This window comes from Dipodomys ordii, unplaced genomic scaffold (genome assembly GCF_000151885.1).
Source record: "Dipodomys ordii isolate 6190 unplaced genomic scaffold, Dord_2.0 Scaffold111, whole genome shotgun sequence".
Classification (NCBI taxonomy): domain Eukaryota; kingdom Metazoa; phylum Chordata; class Mammalia; order Rodentia; family Heteromyidae; genus Dipodomys; species Dipodomys ordii.
Window position 1 is genome coordinate 9581776 of NW_012267327.1, and position 9523 is coordinate 9591298.

Genomic DNA, 9523 nt, shown 5'->3' on the forward strand with positions numbered 1-9523 from the left:
ATCTGTATGTCATCTCACTTTAGAAAAAGTCTCATGCAAACAATTCGCATAAATATTTTCATATAAATAATTGCCAAAATACATATACCATGGAGAGAGGCCAGACTACACAGGAAGAATAGTAGTACAAAGACAAACAATAGTTTTCCAAAAAGCATATCTACAGAGAAGTTGTAGGTAAAACTTTAATTATACTTCAGATTTAAATTCCTTTAGTAAACTTGTTATAAATGAATGAAAGGGCAGTTATATCAATCATCATTGTTAAAATACTGTCACAATAAATTTCTCCTCTACACATTCTCATATTTACTATGAAAAATATTAGAAATCATTGACATTTATTGGAATAGAACTGAATAGCCTAAACGTCCCTAGGTATTCAAAAGGTAATTCATTTTGCATTGATTCCTCTCTTAGGCAGCTTTTCAACAAAACCTTGACATGTAGCAAGCTAGTCCTGGACCAGGATACTTTAAGCTAGAGTTGGACATGATTCTGACACAGCTCTCTAAAGGATAAAGACACATACATACTTCCATCTGTATGATTCTTTTATTAGATGAAGGCCATCTCCTACTAACCTTAGGCATTGTCAAGGAACCAATCATTTCAAAGGAGACTGTGTTATGAAGGACTGATTTTTATTAATAATGAACCTGAGCTTTGTACTTCAATAATACTTTTCATCTAAGAATTCTGAAATGCTTTGCAATTTAAATGAATTCATCCCCATCACACCCTTTGAGCAAGTGAACACTTGTTTTAGAAATAGAAAATTCTAAGGAAGATACAGAGTTAGTTTTAAGCTTAAAAAATGAAATTAAAAAAACTTTTTACTATCTCCCTCCACTTTTTGGTATTATATCCCAATTCACTCATTATATGCTTCCTCTCTCTTCCTTGACAGTCTCTTCCTTTGTATCTTCTGTGACATTTCTTCTCCTTTATATCAATGTTCCCATTTTTTTTCAGATCTCAATTCAAACATAAACAAAGTCTTTCCATCTGGATTTGTACATAATACTGAATCAATTTGGGAGTGAAATTTGAGTAGCAGAGGCTCTTTTTGTATCATGATATGCTTAACTTCATTGGGGAAGGTTGTAAAATAATCTTTTATTCTGCTCTACTCTTTCTTCTACCCAGAGGAAAATAATCTTTCTCCTCAGTATCTCCTGTTTGGATAGGACATTCCTATTCTCAGTGACAGGGACAAGGATTTGCACAGTGATATCCAATCCCATTCTCAGATCCTACCATCCCCTCTATTCTTAAGCATCAAAATTTGGTCACTATGCTGGGATAATTCACGGCATTTGGGGGTAACAGTTCTGTTACTTTTGAAGAACAGAATGTTGCTTACTTAAAAAAATATTTTATTGTAAAGGTGCTGTACAGAGGGGTTACAGGTACATGAGTAAGGCAATGAGGACATTACTTGCTGATCATTGTTATCCCTTCCCTTGTTGTTGTCCCACTATCCTTTCCCTCCCCACCTCCTACACTCCTCCTCACCCCACCCCACACTGCACCCGAAGTTGAAAAGTTGGTTTCCAATATATTGTCCTATGGGTATCATTGCTGCAATGGGTCATCCTGTTTCCTTGTTTCAGTATTTTGTTATTCCCCTTTGCCTCCCCAGATTAGACATATGTGTATACAAGATGCAGGGTACCAAAATCGAGTACAGTGACAACAGGGGATATGCCATAGGGGAAAGAACATACAAAGGAAACAAAAAATATCACAGTACATTTAAAACAACAACAAAGACAGACCTCTTATGTTCAAGATATGGGGTTCATTTCACTGAGCATCATCTGATATGGATATACGTACATAGTTTTTGAGCTTTTCAGATCATCTGGTAAGATTATCCTATATGTATACTAATTATTGCAAATACTCTGGAAAGAAGTAAGGAGGTTCCTCAAAAGACTACACATAGAGTTCTCACTTTGGGGCATTTACCCAAATGAAAACAAACAAGGCCATACTGAAGCTACCAACACAACAATGTTTATCACTGCATTATTCACCACAGCTAAGCTATGGAACCAACCCAGATGCCCCTCAGTAGATGAGTGGATCAAGAAAATGTGCTATATGTATGCAATGAAATTCTATGCTTACATCAGAAAGAATGACACTGCCCCATTTGTTAGGAAATGGAAAGACTTGGAAAAATATCATATTAAATGAAGTAAGCCAGTTCTAAAGAAATTTATGTCCCATGGTTTCCCTTATTTGCAATAATTGTTACTCACTTTTGACTTGAGCAGGGCTCTCTCTCCAGCTTACAGATGGGCAAATTATAGCTTACTGAAAATAGTTAATTTTATGTGCTATGGGATGTGATTAGCATCTAACTCAATGAGGAACTAGCATTACAAGCCTGTAATGCTACTGAGGAGGCTGAGGTCTGATGATCATCATTTGAAGCCAGACTAAGCAGGATTTTCCATGAGACTCTTGTTTCCAGTTGGCCAACAAACATCCAGAAATGGAGCTGTCATTCAAATGGCAGATCACTAGCATTGAGGGGAGAAAAAACAAAAAACTAAAAACAAAACCAACTAAGAAAAGCACCTATTCTCTGAGTTCAAGGCCAGGAGTGACTATATACAAAAATTATATGAAGGTATTTTGAAACAAGTATTTGGAGAGAGAGTAAGTGAAGTTTGAACTTAGAGCTCTGTGGTTGCTAGACTGATACTCTATCACTCAAGTTTTTCCCTTAGTTTATAGTCAATAGACTTTGAGTCGAAGAAATTCCCCTGGACAAACTGGTAAGGTCTCTGATGTCATACAGCCCTGAATGAGACAAAAGAATGACCTTCCTTGAAAAGAGAAGAATTCTGCAGCAAGCAACCTTGCAACTGTCATACCACACCCTCTCTAAGCCTGTAGTTTCTTAGGCCAATCTAAGATTAGATTTGCTACCCTCTATAATCCTGTGAACAAATTTCTTGAGATGAATCTTTTTTTTTTTATCTTTCTTCTCTTTAGTTTTTTTTTTACTTTTTTTATTTTATTTTATTTTATTTGTGAACATACTGTACAGAGGGGTTACAATTGCATGGGCAGGTTAATGCGTACATTTCTTACCAAGCATTGCAACCTCCTCCTTTGTTTACCCTTCCCATCCCTTCCCAGCCTCCCCCCTCCCCCCCATCCCAATCTTTTTATACACACATAAAAAGTGAGAGAAATAATTCTATTTCTCCAGAGAATCTCTTTTTTTTTAATTTTGTATTTTATTTTATGGTAAAGGTGATGTATGAAGGGCTTACAGTTGTAAAAGTAAGGGGATGAATACATTTCTTTTTGAACAGTGTCACCCCTCTCTCCTTTTATCCTGCTTTTTCCATCCCAACTCCTCTCCCCCTACAAGTTGTAACATAGTGTCTTGTGAGTATTGCTGATACATTGGCTCACCACTTTTTTCTTTGTCTCACCATTTTGTTTTCTCCTTCCCTTCCCCAAACCAGATAAACATATATAAAAGACACAGGGTATCAAAAAAAAAACAGTAACAAAAGGGGATTAAAGGGGGGAAAAGAAAGAAAAAAGAAATTACTTCACACAGTACATTAAAAGAAATAAACCTTTGTTTCCATATCTTGGAATTAATTTCAATTAGCATTATTTTAAATGGTCATATGTACATAGCTATTGGGTAATTCTGATCCTCTACTAGGGCTATCCTAGACATGAACTAATTATCACAAATGAGGAAAGCCATGAAGCCTAGGTTTCTTTCAGTTGGCCTTACTTCACTTACCATGATTTTTTCCAAGTCTTCAACATCTCTGGCCCTAAAAGAAATGCACATCAAAACCATATTGAGATTCCACCTCATCTCAGTCAGAATGGCCATTATCAATAAATAAATAATAACAGATGCTGGTGGCCAAAAGGGAAAGCTATTACACTATTGGTGGGAATTAAACTGGTTCAACTACTCTGGAAAGCAGTACAGAGGTTCCTCAAAAGACTACACATAGAGCTCCCCTATGACCTAGTGATCCCACTGCTGGGCTTTTACCCAAATGATCACAAACAAGGCCACACTAAAGCTACCAGTGCAACTATGTTCATTGAAGCATTATTTACCATAACTAAGATATAGAACCAATCCAGATGCCACTAGATAGGTGAATGGCTCAAGAAAATATGGTATATATATATGTGTATATATATATCATATGTATATATACATATATGTGCATATGTATATATATAGAGAGAGAGAGAAAGAGAGAGAGAGAGAGAGAGAGAGAGGAATTCTATGCTTCCATCAGAAAGGATGACATTGCCCTATTCATAAGGAAATGGAAATACTTAGAAAAATCCAGAGAATGTTAACTTAGATTTGAAACTCTTTTTTTGTTTTTGTAAATGGAGTTTCATTGAATTGCAGCCATAGTCATTCACATATAAATGAGTACGAACCACTCTCCCTATGGTGGCAGAAATGAGTAGTTACCACAGAGACATTGAATATTATACAATGCTCAAAACATATACTATCTGGGCTTTCTAGGAAAGATTTGCCAATGTCTTCTGTAGCAGGAAACCCTGGATGATTGTAGATCTCCTCTGCCACCCTGTGCTGCTGGCTTTTTCTCATTCATTTGTGCCTTGGTAACTTGTTATGCTTCCTCTGTTTGAGCATGTAGAATGTAGAAATACCAATTTCTGTCTCTTAGCATAAAGATAAGTTTGCCAAAGTTAAGAAAACTGTCTTCCTATCTTACTTAGCTTTGTCTAGAATTTTGTTAATGTATGCAATCCAGTAAATATCTTTTGAACATGATTAAAATAAGAATAGCTGACATTTATAGATTGACTCCTGTGATTTTAGTCATCCTATTAAAACTACATATGCATATATACACACATCATATATATATATATGTATGTATGTGTGTGTGTGTGTATGTGTGTGTATAATCTCAATACACTCAGACAACAGTTCCATAATTATCCATATTGTGCACTTGTAGAACCTGAGACTGATGGTGTGGGGAGGGGCAGCCATTTTGACTTGCCTGTGGTTATACAACCAGGAAAGTGCAAAGCTGAGATTGAGCCCAGACAATCTGACTCCTGAGCCCACATATTGTTTAAAAGGTTCTTCTCAAGATGAAAATAAGCTACAGCTGAGAAGCTACAGATCCACCTTTGACAGTCCACATTATTTTGGTAATATTCAAAACCTATTATTTTAGTGAGATCAGCATAAAATATGTTTTAGAGAGCCAGCGTGCCTGATTAGCCCCATTAATATTGTATTGAAGGAGCTAACCTATTAGCTTTCATCTTTACAAGAAAAGCATAGTAAAAGCATTTTTTAAGAAATAAAAAAAACATCTGCTTTGATGCTGTTTCTAAGATCTTCTTTTTATTATGCAGTACGATTTGTACCTCATGCTCTGCGGACTGCCTGTGTCTCTCAGGCATAGCTGATGATCACAGATACTTCATGAATGGGAAAGATCCAGAACAATAAAAATTATCACAAGCCTCATTTCTTTCCTTTCTTGCTTTATGACACCAAAGTGCTACAAACAAAACATAGACAAAATTATTTACTTTTTAGTTCAGGGAGTTGCAAGTTGTGTTCATTTGATTTCAGCACATCCAAAACATCTTCTGATCACCTGAGTTACTGGCAAAGAAAGAAGCATTTACTAAACCATGGGAGCCTATTGATGGTGCTGAGCTTTCTAAAGATGCTTTAAAAAGTAAAATAATGATAACGAGTTACCATATCACATAAAATCACCTACCCTGGTAGATGTGAGGATTATAAAACAGGACAGCTTCTTCTCTTGGTCTGTTACTACTATTGTGGCAGGAAAGGGACTGAGAGGAGGCAATGGATGACCCTTAGCATAATGCATGTGATGTCTGCGAAGCCTATACAGTGTTATCTGTAATGCTGATTTCCATTCTTTTGTGTTAGGGCTGGTTCTTTGAAAAATGCAGGAGTGACTTGCTGAAGTCTTGTAGCAGAAGCAGCATTCAGAACTGTGTTCTGCTGAGCACTCTAGGAAATCCCAATGACTATCTTATAACATAAGTTAACTCTAATCCAACAGAAAGGATCTCTAATTCAAGGAAATTCTCTCTTCTATTACACAAATGAGAAAATGAGGATCAATGCTTGATTTTTTTTTCTGAATCTACACAGCTAACAAATAGAGGAAACGTGATGTGAATTAATTCTATGTGTTTCCTAAGCTTATATTCATTTCATTTCACTAATGATGACTCTCCACAAAGGAACAAATTCTATGCTCTATTTCCAGGAAACATAAAACATCATCGGGTTGACAAATGATGATATTTGATTCTATTGATGATCTGTTCTCTAAGCTTAACATCTTCAAATGACTTACAAAGAAAAACTGTCTTATTCTCTATGTTCCCCCCAAATTCCTAAAAGTAAAAGGTTGCTGAAGTACCAGAAGGACTTAGAAGTTTTTCTCTTCTGGTGACAAGTATGGCTCAGCTAAGAAGAAATTGTTTTCTGCCTAGATGGTCGAAAGAAAGGAGCCAACATATCCAATTTGGTGGTCTAATTGCAAACAGCTACAGAGCAAACAGAGAACAGAACATGGAATTATAGCCAGAGAAGTGGATAGTCCTGATTGCATTACTTGCCATGTACCTCTGATAACTCCATAGTTTCTGAGCCTTCATGTTGTAAAATTAAACTGCAAATAGTACTAATACTGACTTACAAGATAGTTAATGAATGAAATGTGATAATAAAACTCAATAGCTGTAAAGTGTAACACAAGTGTGAGTTACTGTTATTTTAATTTCAATATCATTTTTATTGTGTTAGTATAACGTTTGACTTATGGCTAGGAATGAGTATATCAAGGCGACCCTAGGAAGTGGGAGTAGGCAGAGGAAAGATGACTAGAGATGAATATAAAATTCTAACTCAATTCATTAAAACTGAAATACTATAATCAATTTGTTTTCCCATAAAATGTAGGATTGTGGCAAATTTAATATTTCACCAGGAAAATATTAACATTCTGCATGGGATAAACGGTCACAAATGTTCAGCACAGTTGTGCTTACTTGGGAAAGTATAACTTTATGAAGTGATCTTTAAACAGAGAAGGTTCACTAGCATTTTATACCTCAGTTCTCTCCTTCTTTCAAAAGAGAGTATTCAAGAACATACTTCCAATGTAAATGTAATTTTAGTTTTTCTTTTATTAATACCCCTTTCTATATTTCTCTTATAGAAATATCTAAAAAGATGATACTTATAATCCTTTGAGCTTTCTACATTAAAAGGTTTTGCTGAAAATTTGGAAAATGATTGCTTTCTTGGTTGTGTTTTAGAGCTAGAGGATGCATTATTTTGAGAATCAGGCATGTTTTTGAATATTTTCTGGTTGTGTTTCAGAAAGTATGGATGGATTAGCCTTTATTTCATAGTTTCTACATTGAGAGTATCTCAGAAGTTTTATCTACTCAAGTAAGTTGGTGGACACATCTTTTCTTTCTTCCAACTTATGTTTCCAGTTCTCTCTTCAGGGTATTTCCAGTGATTGGTCAAGTCTGTGTTTTAAATTCATCTACAGAGAGGTCATTGATTCATACCTATGTTCATTTGTGAATACTAGAGTCATTATTTGCCTTGCAACTAACATTAGCACATGTGAAAGAGAGAAGAAAAAAGAACTGGAGGAAAACACAAATCATTTTGCCTTTGATGTGAGTAAAAACTATTTAGTCATGTTTTTAATTTCTGGTGGTCTGGAATTCATATAGATATGTTTTGCTTTTATATTTAGCTTCTGTATTCTGCACATATTTAAATTTATCCTTAATTATCTACTACCTCCACAAGCCTACATTTTAAAGTTCCCTGGCATAATTTCAGTTAAGTGTGTATTTTCTTCTGTATTAATTGTGTCTGCACAAATACAAAGTCTTCAATCTCTTCTTCCACTCTGTTTGCAGCAAATTTTAGTCTGTCCTGTGGCTTCTCATGCTCCCACTGATTCCTGCTGACTGCTCTCACCCAGGGTTTGTACACAATTATTATCACAAGCATGTAGAGCCCTAAACCACCATTATTCTTTTTTTCTCTCATTATAATTTCTCTTCCACTGTACGCAAGCCTTCAAGTCTAAGCAAGCCAGAAAATACTAACAACTTACTAATTCATGGTTACTGATGCACACTGTCCCCTTTCCATCACCCTGGAACTTCTTGTCTCCCCACATTCACATGAGATTGAATTATCCATCTCAGATTGAATTATCCATCTCAGATCAGAGGCCATTTTCTTCCATATACCATCATAACTATCAATGTGAAGACAAATTGCCTCTCAGGAAATGAGTCCAAAGTTGGTCTCAGAGGGAGCAACTCTGACACTTTTGTGACTGTTATGTTTCACATGAATTAAATCAGACTTCAAGTATATCATCTTCAATATCTTCTGTCTCTTCTTCAAATTATTCATTTTTTCCCTTGGCTAACATATGCAAGTCTACTGTTGCCTGAAACAATTTCCACTTGAACTTCCCTGTATACTTTCTGAAACCTATCCATAATCACTGCTTTTCACAGGTTTAATGTACACCACTGTAGTAAGGAAGTTTGCTTCCATAGACATGCTCAAACAGTGGCTATACATCAGTATGCATGACTAATACATGTTTTAATGTGGTAATTGTCTTTATTTTTAACACCATGTTTGATTTCCAAAAGACACTTCTTTTTTATCCTTTTTCATTTTTTTTCTCTTTAGTAGCAAGAACCCATAATATTGTGATTACAATAATAGCTACAGTGTATTCATTTCTTTTGATTTTATGGAGATATAATTTCCCTTAAACAGAACCATCATGTAATACTACTTCCATTTATAGGTGACATAATTAAATTTCAAAGAAGCAATGCAATTTACTTAATATGTACTCTAAAGATTGAGTATCTAATTTTTCTAAATCTGTTAGTCATTCATATACATTAAATATAATTTATACGCAGATGAACAACATATTATTGTCTCTAGCCCCTGACTCTACATTGAAGGCAAAACTTACATATCATCTGTTCACATATCATTTCTTACTGATGTCTCAAGGAATCATAACTTCCTAAAATTTAATTCCTATTTTTTATTTGAAAGTTTTGTTTCTTAAAACATTAGTAATTGAGCCGGGTGCCTGTGACTCATGCCTGTAATCCTACTAGACAGGAGGTTGAGATCTGAAAATTGTGGTTCAAAGCCAGCCTGGGCAGGAAAGTCCTGAGACTCTTATCTCAAGTTAAACACCAGAAAACTGAAAGTGGCACTGCAGCTAAAGTGGTAGAGTGCTAGCCTTGAGCTGAAGAACTTAGGGACAGAGCCCAGGCCCAGAGTTCATGGCCCACAACTGCCAAAAAAAAAAAAAAAATATATATATATATATATATATATATATATTAGTAAATAATTTAGCACATACTTAGACAATCTCTACCTAACACA